This window comes from Aythya ferina (assembly GCF_964211825.1).
Source record: "Aythya ferina genome assembly, chromosome: 2".
NCBI lineage: Eukaryota > Metazoa > Chordata > Aves > Anseriformes > Anatidae > Aythya > Aythya ferina.
Genome location: NC_140297.1, coordinates 50,861,292 through 50,880,469, shown reverse-complemented (window position 1 = coordinate 50,880,469; position 19,178 = coordinate 50,861,292). Strand labels below are relative to the sequence as shown.

The following is a 19,178-nucleotide window of genomic DNA, read 5'->3' as shown; positions in this document are numbered from 1 at the left end:
CAGTATGGGATGTCACACTTCGTGGCACATGCAAATGTTGCAATCATTGGGTTTCACTTACAGCTCACTGTTACAACTGTTCTAATAAAAAGTTGGTCTGCAATGCTTCAGCACAATCAAAAATCTGTCCTTATTTAGGGACCCACAGTTAACTTTATTCAAGTTTGTGATGGACTTCTGGCTATTCCTATCAGCAGTATGTAAAAGAGAAGTCCTTTTCCTAATCAAAGTCCATGTTTACAAATCCTGAGTTCTACATTACCCACTTAGCAATGTAAATATCTTTTGCTTTTCTTAAAATCTTGCCGTTCCACAAGCCAAACTACTCTTTTTCTGTCATGAAGCTTATCTATAATTGCCATACATTTTCTCCTACTGCTTAGGTTTGTATGATTAATGCAGTTGTTGCTATGAATTAGATTGTCTGTTATGATAGACAGGAATCCTGCCATGTGTCAGAATTCTTGTTTTAAAAGAAGTTTCTTAAACCTGTATCAATTTGATGATATCTTCAGTAATTGAAATACAAGATGTATAAATGCATTTCCTACTTTGGTGGAGAAACAGTTCAGGCAATCCATTTCAGAAGGTTAAAAGTTTTCAGTAGTACAAGACAGGTGATTTTTAAATTGTTAAGTAGTCACTGTGCAGGTTAAAAGCCGCCATTTGATGGTTATGGTTATTGAGCAGTAATCGTTCCTGGTAATATCATGATATGTAGGTAGAAAAGGAACACTACATTCTTTTTCTTTCATCCAGGTATATCTCTGCAGTACATTTTTATTAGTAGTAGTAGTGTAAGAATAGTATTATTTTGTTAGCACTAAATACCCATTTAAATGTTCTAAAGAAACTGAACATTTCAGCGAGGAAATATGCCAAAGAAAGCAAAGAGAAAATATGGGCATTATAGTCAGGATTATGGCCTTATATAGGCTAGCATTTAATTTCATTCAGAATTATTGTGTGGAAAGAAAAAAAAAAAAACAAACTTCAGACTTGTCTGTCTTGTTATAGTTGTATTTACATGCGCTAAAGTCCACGTGAGTTTGTCTTTGCAGACAATAAATGTGAAATTTTGGAAAGTATTTTGAACTTTGAGGATTGTACGTTCAGATTGAAAATTAAGTAATTCAATGTATCTGTTGTACTGCGGCCCTTACTATAACTACTGACTCCCTCAAATAACTTGATTTCTAATGGAAAAAGTTGCCCTTAAACTGTTGTTTTGAAATGTCATGGAGAAATGCTATGACACTTCTCACAGCAGGCATCTCCAGGGAGTTCTATTCTTATTTGGCCTTACACTAGTACCTTTGTTAGAGGAAATAAGAAAAGAAGCAAGTACCGAGTTGTAAAATGAGAGGCTTTACCTCTAGCTTCCACGTGTTTATAAAAAGCCAAGAAATAGATAGATACTTAGTTTGCAGTGTATTTTTCGTAGTAATTTATTGCTGCCAGCTTGCTGCAGCTGGGCTGCAGAAACTCTTCATCAATCCAGCGAAAACTTGAACAATTCAAATTCATTGAAGTCATTGCTGAGTTATTGAACTGCACTCTCTTCAACAATTTTCTGTTTTCTCAGAAGATGCACTGGTGAAGCTCTAGTGAAAAATATGGAGAGGTACAGCTATGTGATGAAAAGTTTTTCCACTTTGTAATTATTCATGGGAGAATTGACGTGTCTTGGAAGAACAGCAGCAAAAAACAGTATCTGATGATTTTGTACAACTACATGATCAAGTCATGTAAGAAAAGGGAGAATAATGTTATCTGCAGTGCTTTGTAGATATGTAGTCTTACAGTATGCAACTTGATAAGGCCCGAAGGTGGGAAGTTATGGTTAACACCCAAAATGCTTAGAACTGTATTTAAGGATATTTTGATACAGGTCCTTAAGTCTCAGAACTAAAACAGCTCTCTAAAATGTTTTTCTCAGGTAATCATTCTTTGTTTCTAGATCCCAATTGCCATCTTGTCACTATTTCTAACAGCAGTTGCAAATGGAGCTTTAGTGTTGTGATCAGATGCTCCCAATTTTTCTCCAGCCATTTCCATGCTGCAGCCTCTGGGTTGGATATCTCTATGTAGGAAGTGTTTCTGAGCCATAGCATATGCAGCTCTACTTGTCTGCCAGTCATTTCAAGTAGTCAGTGATCTAGTCTGGGACTACTAATAATACTTTGTCAGCGTACTGTTACCAATCACCAATGTATCTGTGTGACTATGTATCTGTGTGACAGCAGATGCAAGGTACCTTACGGTGGTAATTATTTTTGATGCTTGTCTCCAGCGTGACTTCCAAAGATTTTTTATTTTAATTTTCTCAGGCTTTTATATATTTTAAATTCAGTAAAGTCAAAAACCCAGTGTGTTGCAAGTTCCTGTTAGTTTCATAATGCACTGAACTAAATTTCTGACACTTTTTTTATAAGAGGTATCCTGAGGCTGAGTTTTTTTTGCGTACTGTGTATGGATTTACATCTTCTGTCTGACCTCCATAGTGCTTTAGAAGTTATGATTGACATCGGCTTGATAATTACAAAAATTCTTTTTTAATGAATTGATCCATCTGAAGCTAAAAGTAGACTATTGAGGTTTTAGCTGTTCTACCTTGACTGTTTTGTCTCTCAATTTCAACTTTCAATAGGCAAGTTTTTTTTTATTTTTAACATGGACAGCCTTGTCAAATCACATTATATAACAGATTTCTATAGGGCAGTTAGTAAAAGAAAAATATTGCTAAATGTAGTAAAGTGGCCTTTACGTTGCGAACAAATGTGTTCTGTAAGGTTGTTTATGCAAAGAGCTTTTCAACAGCTGATAGTACAGCACTTTCTTTGTGTCATCAGTTCAGTGGTATGTTTTTTCAAAATTTACTATATCATGTTCAATGCTGTATTTTGCTGGAGATTGTATTTGCAGTTATGAGAGAGCTCTTTCTTTCCTTCCAAAAACGACTCTATGTATGACAATGTGTTTTTGCTTAGTTCATTAAGTGGAAGACAGGAGTTGCTGCCATTGGTGAACAGTGCCTCAAGGAGACACAAAAGTTAAAACAGTGTTGTGTGGAATGATGTCCTGGGATAACTTTGGCTAAATTGCAAGACTTTTAATTGATTTCAGAATTTTCTTTTATGGATTTTAGTGACCATAAAAAATGCTTAACTGATATTTCTACCTGATGGTTTGTAAATGCAACCAGTTATAAGAGAGAATTTCTGGGCAGAGATAGCACTTTATATTGCCAACAATTTTAGCTGGCTCAGCAAACTGACTTAAAAATATAAATAGTTTTATGAATTAGGTGTTACTTCATTCTATGAAGTTACTTCATTCAATGAAAATCTCCTGCATGTACCAGTAGGAAATTATTTTTCTTTAGCATTGCATGTCTGTCAAAAATGACAGGGAATATGCTGCTATTAAAATATACACTGTATAATTACTACAATACTAACTTATTTTATGGTAGCAACCAGTAAGCTCAAAGGAAAGTCAAGTTATGTTGGGAAACAGCATGCTCATATCCTCAAGCTACGTGGAACAATAGCTTCTGGATGAATAATTGCAGTGGCAAAATATAATTTATTTTTATTCCATTATTTACATGATGGTTGTCTGGCATGCATGGTGTTGAATTCTGAATAATACTTCTGCTCAGGAAAATTTGGACAAAATGTAGTATTGCAAAGCAAAGGAGCTACCTAGAGGATGATGCTGAGCCTCAACTTTCTTTCATGAGTAGTCTTTCACAATTATCCCTTATCTTGTAGGTTTTAAAGTGTTGAGAGTTTGAAGGAGGTTAATGTTAAATATTTCTCTCTCTACAAGTATAAACAGATGTTTGCACATAGCGATAAGGTTTCTTTTTATATAACATGACTATTTTCCAAAGCTTTTCAGATCAATGTAAGTCTAGCTAAGGATCTCTGGTTTTAGTACTTCTGATGAGGTGCTGTCAGGACATTCTGCTTTCTTAATCGGTAACTGGTTTTCTTTCTGCAGCACTACCACCGAGCTCTCTATGTGTGTGTTTTCAGAGCAGCTGCCATTCTTGAACGGAGAAATATTTAATATTGACAGTGGTTTTAGTTGCTTGTTAATTAGTCAAAGTGGTACCAAGTTTTGATGTTTTAGGCTGTGCTTTCTGAGTGGTGGATATGGTCTTTGAATGTGCTTTGAAGGACTGGGTGCTTGGTCACCCAGATGGAGACCTGGCTGCAGACTCTAGTTTCTTTGGGATGGGGGAATAAACCAACGCTGTAGAGAGGGTAGGTGTTGTGTATTGAGGTCTCACCTTGATGTGCGATGAAGGCTTTTTCAGAGGCTGGACACAAACCCACGAATGAGGAAATGGTCTTAGCAGTTTAAACATGTCCTTTGCTATTTATTCTAAACATGCCCCAACAAAACTTTCTTGAGGAGCTAGTCTGAATTCCTTGCTCACTAATATTTTTGCCCTTCTAGTGTCAATGTTCCGCCAAATAGGTGATATAGGTACTCATACTGGTGCTTGTCTTCTGTGGCTTAACAGGATTAGCTGAAGTCAAGCATTTTCTAGCACTTCTTTGTACTAATTTTTTTTCAACCATTTCTGCAACACTCCCAAAAGAAAGAACTCTTGCTCCATGTTAACCATGTGATGAAGAAACTTGGCTGAGAATATGTCTAATATCAAGTTGAATATGAAAAAAGGCACTGAGTGTTATCCATCTATACCCAAAAACTGATATATTCCATTGTTCATAGAAATTCAAATATTAATGAAGCATACAATGATACTTAAAGCCTCTTTCAGCAGATAGGTAGTGATAGAACAAGAGGGAATGGCATCAAGTTCTACCAGGGGAAGTTCAGGTTAGAAATCAGAAATTTCTTCTCAGAAAGAGAAGTCAGGCATTGGAATGGGTTTCCCAGGCAGGTGGTGGAGTCACTGTCTCTGGGGGTGTTCAAGGAAAGGTTGGACATGGTGCTTAGGGACATGGTTTAGTAGGCGATAGTGGTGGTAGGGTGATGGTTGGACCAGATGATCTTGCAGGACTTTTCTAACCTTAATGATTCTGTGATTGTTATATACCCAGAATAACTAAACAATATCATGTTAATGACATATAGCTAATCTATCGGTTGAGTTAGATGGACGTGGTTTGGGGAATTTTTTAAAATTCGGTTGTCATTTGGAAAGATTGGGAAATATACTTTGTACAGAAATTAATTATGCTTAGAGTTTTGTTTAATTTTGGATTGGATTAGGTGTTTAGATCAACTAGAAATTAATGTTTAGTTTGGTTCTATGAATACCCACAGACTTTAAAAATACAGGTCAACTCAGAAACAAAACAACATTTGTGAGTAGGGTTTGTTTTTATTTATATACTGTGAAAAATGAGAATGGTTTACCATGGAAGGTGTTTACACTAAAACATTACAGTTTCCCTCACTTAAAATAATTCACCATTTTGAAATTTCATTAGATTTTAAATTTTCTTTCCTGATGGAAGCTTGCTGATTTCAATACGGAAATTACACTTATTCCCCAAAAGCTATAAGCTGTGCTTTGGGAAGTGTCTGTTTCTGTTTAGCAAAAACAGCATTAGAAAAGGAAATTTTTTAGTACTGTTTACCAGTAATTGCCTAGGGTAGCATAGCAAAAAGCTGCATATAAAATTAAGGAAGTTAAGCTCAGAGCATTTTTTCATGCTGTGTCCTTTATAGCAAAAAGGAAGCAAAGCTGAAGGCAGGCTTCACCTGTACATGCAGACCATATTTTATTCCTCCTTTGCTTCTTTATCCACGCTGAAGGAAGCATTAGAGTGAAAAAGCAAACATTAGTACCCTTTAAACACCTCCAAAAGGGGCTACAAAAGCCAAACAATGTTTTCTTGTAAGGTAACTCTAAGGAGGAAACATGAAAATTCATTGCTGGTTGGCTGTTTCTGCAGTTCTCCCATACTTAAGTCACGTTATGCATTTACCCTCATAAAAACTTCAGCAGGGAAAAAGAAAAACACAACCAACCAACAGTGTTGGTTGATGCAAAATAATATGTTGAAGGCATAGCGTATATTGGCTTCTACTTGCTCTCTTTTATCAGCAAGAGTGATGTTATGAGAGTATGAAGTCTGCATCCATTGTAATTGGTTGTTAACTGTCTTATGGAATACTTTTCTATCAGAGTAGACATTCTCAAAATGCTGAATTTCTGAATGGAATATATTGAATTCTACAATTCAATTTTGTACTGTAGAAGGAGCTGAATAAGTTCTATGTAGCATTGTATAATGAAATGCGTGAATCGTCTTTTTCAAAATGATTTTGTTTTGCCTCTGTGCTTTCCAATTTAATGAATTGGAATGTTCTGATACGTAGAATATAAGATGTATAAGAAAGCAAAATTACATATGAAAATCTTTTCTTAATAATGCTCTTTCCACGTAAAAACATATGAACAAACCCCAACCCTATCTAATTTCTCATTTCCTTTCCAATCGTGTTTATTTGATTGGAAAACTCTCCTCTCAAAAATCTGGTATATACACAGCTTTGCTAGGCATAGTGTCATGTTTTGTTTGCTTGTTGGTTGGTTTCATTTTTTTTAATTTTTTTTGGGGGTGGGGGAGAGAGGTTGTATGGGGTGTTAGGGGATGGGGGATGAAGATGGTTGCAGTGTTTTTCTAAGATAAACCTCTTCTGTCAGCCTTTTTACTGACTTCTGAGCAGAGAAGGCCTTCTAATATTGTTCCTGAAGTCTAATTTGTAGTTGCATTCCAGGGATCTTGGGTTGCTGTATTCGAGACACTTTGATAAACAGCTTTTCTTTGTTCTTCTGTGCTTTTTGGCTTTGGCCAAAGAGCTAGTTTTTGTTGTTGTTGTTGTTAAGTTTATTAAAATTTTTTCTATATTGTCTTTTGTGTTTTATGAATGTTTAAGTTCTGCCTGCTGACTTTGCTAATGCACAGAATACGTAGGCCAAGGTAAATATTTTGGTACCAGTGTGTCACTTCTTAGAGTTGCATGGGATAACATAATGAATTAGTTTTTCATGGCTGCATGTAATCTTTTCTAATGATGCTGAAAGAAATAGGCATTCCATCAGTAATGATTAGAAGCAGTGACTTTAGGTAAGTACAAACTGCTGTGTTACAGAAATTTAAACACACATTGGCAACATCCTGTAATATACAGATTTTTAAGAGAATAAAAAGATGTCTTTTCAGTAGCATATTAAAATACTGCAGTTATTTTCAAGCTTCATTTGAGAAACAAAATTACAAGGTTAGTGAGCTTTCCACTTGACTCAAAAAGAAATTCCCAATTATGTTTTTGTGTTTGTTTCTTTTATATGGTCATCTTTGCTGAAATGCTACGGTTGTTTCTGTCATCTTCACTGTGTCCGCAGAAAAGGTTCCTTTGGGTTATTTTCAGTCGTATTCAATAAGTGCAGTGTCTGTTACATTAGATTATTGGTTTCTAGGTTGTTTAATTTGCTGCATTCTGAAATTATGCATTGGAATACATGAGGCAATTCATTTTACATGTGGGAAAACAATCATCTTGCTGCCTATTTATAGGAATCTTATGCAACTGATTCAAGACAGAAACTCATATCTGTTGTATTGGATAATTGAGCTGAACGGTTTCTTCTGGTCTGACTGAAGTTCTTTCTCCTCCTGTCCCCTCCTCAAAAATGCACAAAATTTTGTGTGTTTTGAACACAAAAAAAATGCTCAAAAACAGCAGTGAGCTTATCCCAATTTAAGACATTATTTTAACAGTAACATTTTTCATTTACACATCTTAAAAAAGTCTTTCTTTTGTATTTGCTCATTAGTCCTGAAAGATGACGCTATATACATTTGTGTTTGCTATACAAGGACTGAGTTTCCATTGAGATATATGCAGGAGCACCTAGCTTTAGTCAAGGGGTGATTTCCTCCATTAATTTCACTAATGCCATTTGATTATTGTTTAAATATGTTTGACATATATAATAATATGTCATTGTATATAATAATCTATATAATAGTGTATATAACATATCTATTTTATTAAAAATAATTGCATATAAGAAAATATTACTATTCTGCATGTTTTTGGTTGGTATTTTGCAGTTAGAGTTGAAGTCTCGCTCTGAGATGCCCAGATGTGAGGTGACTTTAATCTAAAAGCCATGTAGCCATTCCACTGTACTGCTGTTCTTTGACTGAATTCAGCTTTCCTTCAGACTATCATATGAGCTCATGCACAATGCTATCAAACATCATTTAATGTGGCTTTAGAATGGGGTTATGTTTGGTAACTAAGTTCTGGGTGAAGAGAACTGCCACTGTATTGAGGTGTAGGTAAAGATGATCATGCCCTAAAGATGAAGATTAGATTGGAATGAAAGCAGTATGCTCTTTGGTACGTAACAGCACACCAGCAAGAATGGAATATTAAGCTAAAGAAAAATAAATTTATTAGTTTGTCATTCTCACAAGTCAAACCCTTTTTTGATGTTATTTATATAGCGAATTACAGGTAAAGATTTTTAGAAACAAATCTTCAGTAGTGTGCTAGGAGCTCTCATGAAATGACTCCAGCCCTCTTCATCCCTAAGATTTTATGCTTTTTGATTTTTGACAACAGAATGTCTTTCAGTGTTGCACAGATCAGTTTAGTGATATGCTTTATGGTGCAACCAAGCAAATGTTTGCATCAGCAGAGCTGAGACACAGAAGTTCACACCCATTATGGAAATTTCCCAGATCAGTCCATTATGAAATTTACTGCCCAAGATGGACCTGCAGTCCGCTGGCTGAGCTGTCAGGAGAAGCTTCCAGTTACTTCATACATTCCATGTTGCCCTTCAAATGTCCAGGCATTGATGTAACGGTGCATGTTCTGCTTAACAGGCAAATACCATGCAAGGAGAAATGCACTGAAAGCACTGAACATTTATTTAGCTGCCGGCTGAACTGCAGTTTTATTTTTCCTGGGGGAAGATGATCTGAAATTAATGGCAACGGTGTTAACATAAAAACATTCTCTTTGAAATTATTCTCGGTACTTTGGAGATAATGTGACCTTTATTTAAATTAGAGTTATGGTACTTTTAATGCTTCAGTGGAAGACTTGAAATTATATGGATTTAAATCTGGAAAAACCCGAACTACATATTAGCTTTGTTCTATTTTTATTCACTCTTGCTGATTTTGAATTGTATGTAAAATTAATTCATGTTTTCTTTTTTCATTTTCTATTTTTTTATCACTTTGTAGAATACACTTTTGTAGCTCTTCGCTGGTTCTTCACTTTCTGCTGTTCAAGCTGATAATTATCTTGGGATACACTCATACTGCTTTTTGTTTGTCATGTTTTTACAGAACTGTTTATGAATCACTTCCAGGAAGAAAATAAGTACCTCTACAATTAATGTCTTTCAGACTATATTGCAGGTCTGCTCAATAGTACTATAATGTTTCTGTCCATGGTGTCCCAGGTCTCATGCATTTGTAGTGTAATACGTATGTAGTCAGTCCACTGCTTTTAGAAAGCCTCAAACACGTTGCACATGCTGTGTAGGTGATCGACTCATGCAGAATAGATTTGATGCTTTCCAAAGACTGATGACTCTGCAGTGCACTTGTGGTATGTCTGATGCTGCCATCACAAACGTGCTGATTGTGTGCTCTGTAGCCAACAAGGACTTCTCTGGGATTCACAACATACCACTGTTTTTGAGGCATGCCAAGAATCAGCACAAGACTCAAATTTAGTTTGTTAAAAATGTTAATATTTCATTATGGATATAGATTGTGGAGATGATATCATCTTCTAAATTTATAGTTACCAAGAACTTTCACTAATACAATATTGCTTCCATTTGCTTATAACTACGTCAAACTTTAATTGATACTCCTATTTATAATCATTTAACTATTTGGAAGAATTACGTAGATGTTATTTTATACAAGTTTTTAGAAATGAGAAAACTTTTATTGACAAGTTCAGGAGGACTAGTATGATCATTCTTTTGCTTCTGGGTCACTTTTAAATAAATATAAAAAATATATTATTTTGTGTAGTGTGTATGTATACTCTATACACTATACTACATAAAATATGCTGTAAAATATGCTATATATATATATAAAATATGCTATATAGCACTTAGTTCAGATTTTTTTTTTTTAAATAGAGATTCAAGAGATTTTGGCTGTTAGATTTTGTAGGCATGCTCCACACTTTAGGCTGATTTCATACTTTTTTTTTTTTTTTTTTTTTCTCCTTATTGCCAGGTCTGCTGTGATACCAGGCATCAGAAATGAGGAAGGGGAACCTCTTTTCACTTTTGCTCCATGTGTTAATGTCTTCCTCTGGCCTTGATAAAGGTTTTAGTCCAGACAATCTGTTTAATCATCCATGTAGCAGCCTCATATAACAAATGTGCTGTAACAGTTAGTTAATTTGCCAAAAAATCTTACCCATACCACATTTAGAACATGAATCAGAATAGATTTTTCAAGTATGCAGTGTAACGTGCAAAACTCTAACTAGAGGCCCTTCCCTTGCAAGGAAAAACACTTAGGCACTGTTTACTGTTTGCATAATTAAAATGCCTAAGTGCTGTGTACCTTTAAAAGAAAAAAATAATAATAATTTAAAAAAGCTGGAGGTGGCCCCAAAGAGCTTATAATGTTATAATATAAACAACAGAGGAGAAATACAGTAGAATAATATAATGTAATCACATTCAAGATAATAATCAGTTGTTCACAGTATTTACTGCTGAGACTAAGGTCTTGTGTGGGGTGATAGAGGAAAGGTTGTTGTTTAGGAAAGATTAGGAAAGATAATGTAGTACAAGGAGTGGTTGTTCATTCTGGGAGGAGCTATGCCCTTAAAAGTCACAAAATTCATGTTCCCTTAAAGATTTTTCATCAGGAGTCAGTCTGTGCATGCTAGGCTGTGTTTCTTAAAGTAGCAATTTCTTCTCTATGGGGATTATTATAGAAGTCTGAATGGCTTTAAATGGATTCCTTAGCTGCCCTGAAATGTTGTTCATTTCATGGTTGTCTGTTCCAAAATATAAATCCCATTAATACTGTGATATGGAATAAAATGCATATTTTCTGAAAATCCAGACTGTTTGTTAGTTTAGGGTGCTCTCTTATCTGTAAATTGTTGTCAAAGGCATTGTTCAGAGGAGAGCTTGCCAGATGTATTGACACTGTTGCCAGCATTTCTTGTAGCATGACCAGATTACCTTTTTTGTCTCTGAACCTGCCTAGAAATGCTGCTTTTTCAATAGTCTCTCTAAGTGTGCACGGGCTGTGGTAGCCTACAGTGTTGGGAAAAAAAATATAAAATGTATGCGAATGCTTATTTTGCATGCTCGACTAAGACTCATAGAGACAAGAGAACTCCTCTAATCTCTTAGCTTTGGCAGTTTAAAGAACCAGAGAAGTCTGTTTAGCAAAGGTTGTATTTCTTTCTTTATTTTTTTTAAGTGGTCACATTTGCTCTATAACTCAGACTTCTCATTTTTATTTTTTTTTAACCTTATGCAAATGTTTGCATTTATGCTGCTTAACTCTTATAATGACAAGAAATCATTTCAGATTTATATTTTTTTTGTGGAAAAAGATGCTTTTTTTTTTTTTTTTTTTTTAATAAAGGTTTAGTATAAAAGAGCCAAGGCAGAGATATATACAATTAAAAATATTGCCTCATTTTTATCCTTACACTATAGTTTCAGCTGTAATTTAAACAAACCAATAACAAACCAGTCCATGCCTCCATTTTAAGTTGGCTTAGCTCTCCAGTCTGGCTTACTTAGGGACCATGTAAACACTTGGATTATCCCAATGGAAAAAATAAACAGACTAGTGTATATTTAAGGTAGGAAATAAGCTACTATAAGCAACTGAGGAGACAGGAAGACCGGCTCGGCAGAGCTGGTTTATGCTGCTTGAAAAGTGTAAGTGAAACTGGATAAGAGTGATCAGATCTTGCATTCTGGAATGGGGTACAGATTTGTCTATGTATTCTCTTGAAATTTTTATAATCTTGCATATACCTTTGTCATTAGAGATGGCAGCATCTGTCATTCTAGTTTCAGTGAAAATTCAGTTTTTCAGAATATAGTTTTGTTATATTGTAAGAGAACAGAAAGCTGGAAGGAGACTTGAGCTTTTTTTTAGTCATATATATTCAGAAATTTCAAAGTGTGACAGCAATAAATGATACAATTTGAAGCTTTTAAGATACTGACATTACAGAAATACCACAATTCTGCAATGTCCCAATGCTAGTAAATCAAAGGGATTTGGAGGGATGTCAGGAAACCTAGATATGGCGGTTTGCCCAAACTCCTCTCCCATCGCTGAGCTGCTGTTTTCTATGCAGACTTACCTAGTTTAGGTGAACTGTCTCTACAAGGCTTCCCCTAATGTTGCACTAGCTGGGCTTCCTTCTCTTATTTTCCAAAGGCATCAGATACCTGTCCCAGCACAACACACCTTGAGAATCCACCGATTTCAGGGAGCCCATGTGCACTGCAATGTTAGTGTCCTCTGGCACTTGAGCAAAAGAAGGGATGCTCACCAAGGAGAGGGAAACAGAGCTCACCTCTGATTTAATAATTGGGGTGTTTTTTTGATATTGCAAATATTAGAGTTAGTGATACCACGATAGCAATTCATTATTGCTAACTGCTGGGTGTGTGGCTCTGTTGAAAATCGACGTGATTCTTACTGCAATCTTGAAATACCTGCTAAAGATGGAGTGCTGGGATGGTCCTATACCTAAACTAAATCTCCCTTTTTTTAGTTTAAAACCATTACTCCTTGTCCTATCACCCTACCCCTATCACCCTATCACAGGGACAAGGAGTCCCAGTCCCTCCTCAGCTTTCCTGTAGGCCCCCTTAGGCACTGGAAGGCTGCTATAAGATCTTCCCAGAGCCTTCTCTTCTCCAGGCTGAACAACCCCAACTGGGTTTGCTCTCACTGCTTTCTGGGTTTGCTCTCTGGACTTGCTTTCATCGGTCCATGTCCTTCTTGTGCTGGGGGCCCCAGAGCTGAAGGTCCTGGGGTCTCACAAGAGCAGAGGAAGAGGAGAATCAGACCCTTTGCCATGCTGGCCACGCTTCTTATGAGAAGCTGTGGTAGCAGAATACTGGAAACAAAATTGAAGTTCAAATGCAAGTTTACTTGTGTCTTTCTGAAAAAAAAAATGGAAAGACAAAGGCATCTTCTCCAAATTATCTGCAAAGGAAGACTAATATACTCCATGTATACAGTAACAAGAAAATAGTCACCAGTTTATTTTGGCCAAGGTAGAAACATGCATTGTGGTTGTCTTCTTGCTATTTAAATCTGTTAGTAATTTTACAACTATAAATAGTACTTTGAAGTTACTTTTGAATCATGTCAATAAATATTGTTTTTTTGAATGTAAATTCTTAAAGGTATATGCTACTATCAATAGCCATGTCTTTTTAGAACAAACAGCACCCACCAAGGTTGGTGTTGTTAAAAATCGCATAAAGGCAAATTGGTAGGTAGGTACCATGGTTTTATTTGAACTCTCCCTATTGTCAGTGTGAGTATTTCTCTAGAAGTTTTTCACTTTGAGCTTGCACTTAGCTTATACATGGAAGAGTTTTATTTCTTTAAAGTGTTGGCAGCCAGTTTTGTGTCACTTTGACTTTTGCTATGAATTGCAATGCCTTGAAAATACTCACTGATCAGTAGACCTGCTGAGAAAAGGAAGAAAAAGCTTGATGCTATGTAAATTTGGCAGTGAAGCAGATGAAGATTCTTCATGCTTTTTAGTAAAATGCTTGGCTGGCTTAGAGCTTCCTCAGTAAAAGCTATCCCATCTGATGTTTGCTTTAATTTTTGTTGTTGTTGTTTATTTTATACCAAAGTAGTGTATGTTATATTTTTCTATACTTATTCAGTGGAACAGTAGGAGAGGAAAGCTGGATAACATTCATTCCTTTTTTGTTAATTTTATTTATAAATATCTTTTTGCTGAGTTTGCATTATTTGAAATGGACTGTAAAACATGAGATTTAGTAATGCCACAGCCAGTAGTTGAAGTCTTTATGGGACAGATTAAACTGGCCTTGTGTGTATTTAGTGTTGAATTTAAAAACAATTCAAATTAAGGTACAGTGTACCTTCTAATTAATCTCGCTTTCAGGAAAAAAAAAAAAAAAAAGTATCTTTAATTTTGTGTGAAAATTACTGTTTGATTTTATGTTGTTTCTTAGCCATAGGGGTATTGGAGTTTTTCCACTAGCTACTTGTAAATATTTGTTCAGGTATTGAAACTTGTACTTATTTGTTGACAATTTGTTGGCAATTCTTGTTTTTTTTTTTTTTTTTTTTTTTTTTTTTTTTTTTTTCTCCTGTATTTACTGCTGATTTTGTAAAACCTTGGCCATAAATACTTTTGAAACTTTATAATGCTATTATCACATCCAACCTTGCCTATTAGGCAGCATGCAACTACTTAGCACTTTCCATTGCTCCTGTGAAAATGAGACAAGCAATTACTTCCATAAAACAGATACGGTGACCAGAATCCATATTGTTAACAAATGAGACACACTGTGTTGCACCAGTCACATACCAAGCACAGTATAGGTCATCATTATTATGTCCAAAGGTAATTTATCAGAATACAATAATGGTTTATTTTTTATCTACTGCTAAGTAGTCTTTTCTTGGATAGTTAGTTTAGCCTTAGATATCAGTCATTCTATGCCAGTGAAACATTCTGTTCAAAAGACGACTCTTGATGGTAACTTTCTGCTAACTTTCCTTTCTTTGCTGCAGGAATGTGAAGGAGATCACTAATTTATTGGAGAATGAGTTTTAGCAGAACTAGAATCTCTCATCATCAAGTTTGTACATTACTTGTATTTCTCGTTGTGGACAAAATTACTCATATCTCACTACCCCTTCCATTGCATGGTGACTTTTACTTCTTAAAATGAAGAGTAATGTTAGATACCTTATCCCATACAGAGATTCAAAGCATTAAATGTGGAAGAGTTTTATTTCTTTAAATAAATATGATATAAATAATTTCTATAAATAAATATGATGTTCAGAAGAAAATAAAACTTAATCTTATAATATGGTTAAACCTGAGAAACTCCCCAGCATGGGACATGGTGAAAGTTTACACATTTGGAAGAGATAGGACAGATACATGGAAAAAGAATCCATTTTCTTTAAATACGATCAAGACTCCTTGAAGAGTGTTGGAATTTGCTGAATACTCAGCAAATACTTTATGGTGCCTATGTTTATACTTCATTAATCATTCATGAAGCATTAATTTACACTTCTTTAAGCATCCACTGTAGACAGGCTTTGGAGAGAGGACAGTGGGCTGAAATAACTTGTGGTCTTTGTCATAATGATTATTCTGAAGTTGTATTTCAGCAAATATCTGATTTTCCCCTGTTTCAGTTTAGATAAATTGTGCATTAGCTTTTTAATGTTGTTCTCTGACAGTTTTTGTAATGAAGGCTTACATGCTGTGCATAGATTGTTGTTTTTTTTTGTTGTTGTTGTTATTGTTGTTTTTTGCAGTGCGGGTAATCCTGTTACGTTGTGCAGTATCCTTGTGAGTCAAGTACATGCCATCTCCATATCTAATGCTACCATAAAATGGAAATTTTTAAAGTTCTTTTAATAGGAAACTAAGAGCTCATCTGATCAGGTCTGAGTTAACTTTCTCCCAAAGTGCTTTAAAGTGCTAGGTGATTAAGTGAAAAAGCTGTAATTTACAGAAGCAGGCACTTCAACATCAAACAACTCACAGCAAATGTCAAGTGTAAACAATCTGTAAGTTATAAAAAGAAATTGTCTAATCTTTCATGCCATCTTCACTGAAGTCATAGTGAGAGCTAAACTCTGTGCGGTGACAAGCCCAGTTGTGACAGTGAGAAAATGCTGAAAGAATACTGAATGCATTTTAGGAAAAAATAAGTCTGCATGCATGGTCCCACAGACCTGATCCCTTTCAAGCTTAGCTGTTGTCCCTTCTTATTTTACCTTTGCTCAGGTATTTGCTGCTGTGGTAAAACAGAAGTCAACACAAGTTAGACATAATGCTATAGTGGTAGCAATTGCTCATGAAATAACAGTTTGAGGCTGGGTAGAAGAAAACGTTGCTTTCATGCTGCTCTGGCATTACTGATAGCATTTAATGCAAAGCCAACTGGTCAGTCAGCATGTTTTTTAAGAGGAAAAAAAAGGTACTAGGTAGCTTTTTAGCAGTCTTCTGAGGGAAACTAGTAATATTGTATGAAACCATTACTGGCTCTTTACATTGGACAAGGAATGGCTGCATTTTTTCTTGTCTTGGAACCCACTCTCATGTGTCTGATATTCATAAATTTCATCTTGTTATGAGTGTTAGAGAAGTGCTAATGTAGGCATAATTTGCACGTGCACATTACAGAGCTCTGTGGCCTCTTTGTTCTAAATCCCAAATAAATAGTCTTTAAAACAAATGTTCTAAGTGTTTTGTACAACTTGCTTAGTTCTGACTTTAAATAGAGATGTTTTTTATACTAAGCTTGGTTGTGTCTGGAAACAGATTAGTAGTAATCACGTCAAATCTCACAGATAAATTTGGTCTGCTTTAATGGCTCATGAAAATAAGAGCTATGACCTGCACAGATACATGGGACTCATGATGTACACATCAGGGTGTCTTGATAGCTTATTACATTTATGTCTTTAATGTCATGTACATTGTGTTAAAGGTACTGCAATTTGAAATTGAAACATTGCATCTAAGGTAGGTGTAAGAGGTGTCAGTGAGGGATCCAAATCCTTAGGAAAGATGCTTGGTTTACCTGTGAAGACCAGTTGTGTCTGCTTTAAGTTAGGGTAATTGTATTTGTGAGCAGTTCACCAAATTTCAGAAGGGTTGAGGTTGGAAGGGACCACTGGAGGTCCTGTGGTCCAACCCCATTGCTCAGGCAGGGACACCTTGAGCATGTTGCCCTAGATCCTGTTCATGGTTTGCTTTCATTTGTGGGCCCAGTGCCCCAAGGAAGAAAAATGTTTGGAAAAATGGGGAGGGGGGAGAGTAGTTAACACTCATGTACCTAGCTTATTTGTAAACCAGGTCAGATACCCTTGATTAGGTCTCAGCTGGAGCATAATTTAAATCTTGACAGACTGAACCTAAGCTGTAGGTTGTTGTTGTTTTTTTTTTCAGATCAGCCAAGAGATATGGAGAGAAAAATAAAAGCTATTTCCAGTTCACAAGCAGTACAACAGTGCTGAATAAATGTGCAACTGTTAATGAATAGCTATTTCAAATATTTACGGGAGGCAAAAGAAAAGAAGATTGGCATCCAAGGCAGCTGTGCCCAGGGAGAGCTATTAAAAATAAACATGATAAATGATGTTCAAGTGCTCGTATAACTGTCAAATATCAGAGGTACTCAAAAGTGGAAAGTGTTTACACTCTATGGCCATGCAGCTAGGCATTCTGGAATTTTTTTTTTTTATTTTTTTTATTTTTTTATTTTTTTTTTCAGAAACCTAAGATTTGGCAGATCAAAAGGGGAGAGAGAATCTAATGAATGTAGGACATTCAAGAACCTTGAACTTTTTGGACTTTATGTAGCATTAAAAAAAAAACAAAACAACAACAACAAAACCTCTTGTAGGTGAAACTCATTTCATTCAATTTCCACGCTGAACTGTTTTTTTTTTTTTTTTTTTTTTTTTTTTTTTTTTTTTTTAAGTCTTGACTCTTATTAAAACTATGTGGCACTTTATGTTCATAAAAATAAGTAATGGATTTTGTTATGGCTCTTTCAGTCTTCTGTATTGATGTATGATGGTGATGAAGGTGTAGGTGGATTGTTCCTTTGATTTTGAAAGGAATTTTGAAAAATTGTGTACAGCATAGTAAGCTATCAACCTCCTGTGCTTCTGTACACATAGATTTTTTGTATTGTCTGGGAAGTATTTTTCATATTCACTTTCAGTTCTGAGTTCATTGTATGTCACTTGACTGCAGACTTCTTGGCAGAGATGTTATTTTTGTACTTCACTGTGAGTCTGGTTTCTCTGAAGTTGTCATGCTGGTGAGTCTCATAAAAAATAAAAATAAAAAATTGATGCTTTAAAAATGAGGTGTACACAAGTGCAAAGGACAGGGAAAATGCCCTTAATTCTAGGATGTTATAGCTGAAATCATGTTTTGGTGCATGAACATGGTGTTCTTTTGTCTTCCAATATTGCTTTTCTCTTTCAAAACATAATTAGGAAGAATTATGCTAAAAATACTAATCCAGCTAGGCTTAAAAATCAATTCAATCCTTGTGTTCAAGGGGTAAGGAAATGTATAATATGAGTAACAAGCACATTTTCACTGAAACACCCCAGGAATCCAATGTGTTACAATTATACGGGTTACTGTCTTGCTTGTGCAGAAACTCATGTGCTTTAGCAATGGAATTCACTGTGAAATGGGTATTAGCTCATCTGTCTGAATCTGTCTTGAAGAACAGCCTAAATAATATGTCAGCTTTATATCTGTTGTCTTGAGCCTTTGAAGCAATTCTTAAATGAAGTATATTCTGATGTTGCAGTGAAGAAGAAGAAATTTGAAAGCATGTCTTTGTTTAACCTGTACACATATTTTAAGGAAATGGTTTAGTGGTTTCCTCAGAAAGTAAGTTTTAGTGAAATCTGCCAGGTCTGCTTCCTGTCAAGTTGTGGTGAAGTAAGGTGGTGGGAAAAAAAAAGAAAAGATGGAACCTCCTCCAGCCAAAAGACAGTCCGAGCCTGAAAGTTTGGCTCTTTTTATTTTTTTTTCCATTACATCTTTTTGTGCAATGACAAATGTTACTTTTCAAAATATCATTGTATAACAGTATGGTTTCCTGAAATGATCAAAAGAGACAGCAAGTTATATATTGGCTTCCTTAATATGGAGGCTTTGCATGCCACTGGACATTGATTTGAAAGTTAACAAGATGTTAAATAGTGAAATGATTGTAGCTGCCATTGCCCAGCATGTTTTCTTTCATCTTTAGTTAAGTGTGCTTCTTCTCTGATTTCCTAAATGGATCTCATGATAGACCACTTCTGTTGTTCCAAGACTGTAACACCGTGCTGCATAAGGTACCACTTGAGTTA

The 19,178-nt window shown here is 35.4% G+C and overlaps 1 protein-coding gene across 3 annotated transcripts in view; it reads left to right on the top strand.

The window, feature by feature from the left end:
• Positions 1–19,178, top strand: part of CDKAL1 (CDKAL1 threonylcarbamoyladenosine tRNA methylthiotransferase) — a 429,529-nt gene that overhangs the window by 193,597 nt on the left and 216,754 nt on the right. The gene's annotated exons all lie outside the window — the stretch shown is intronic.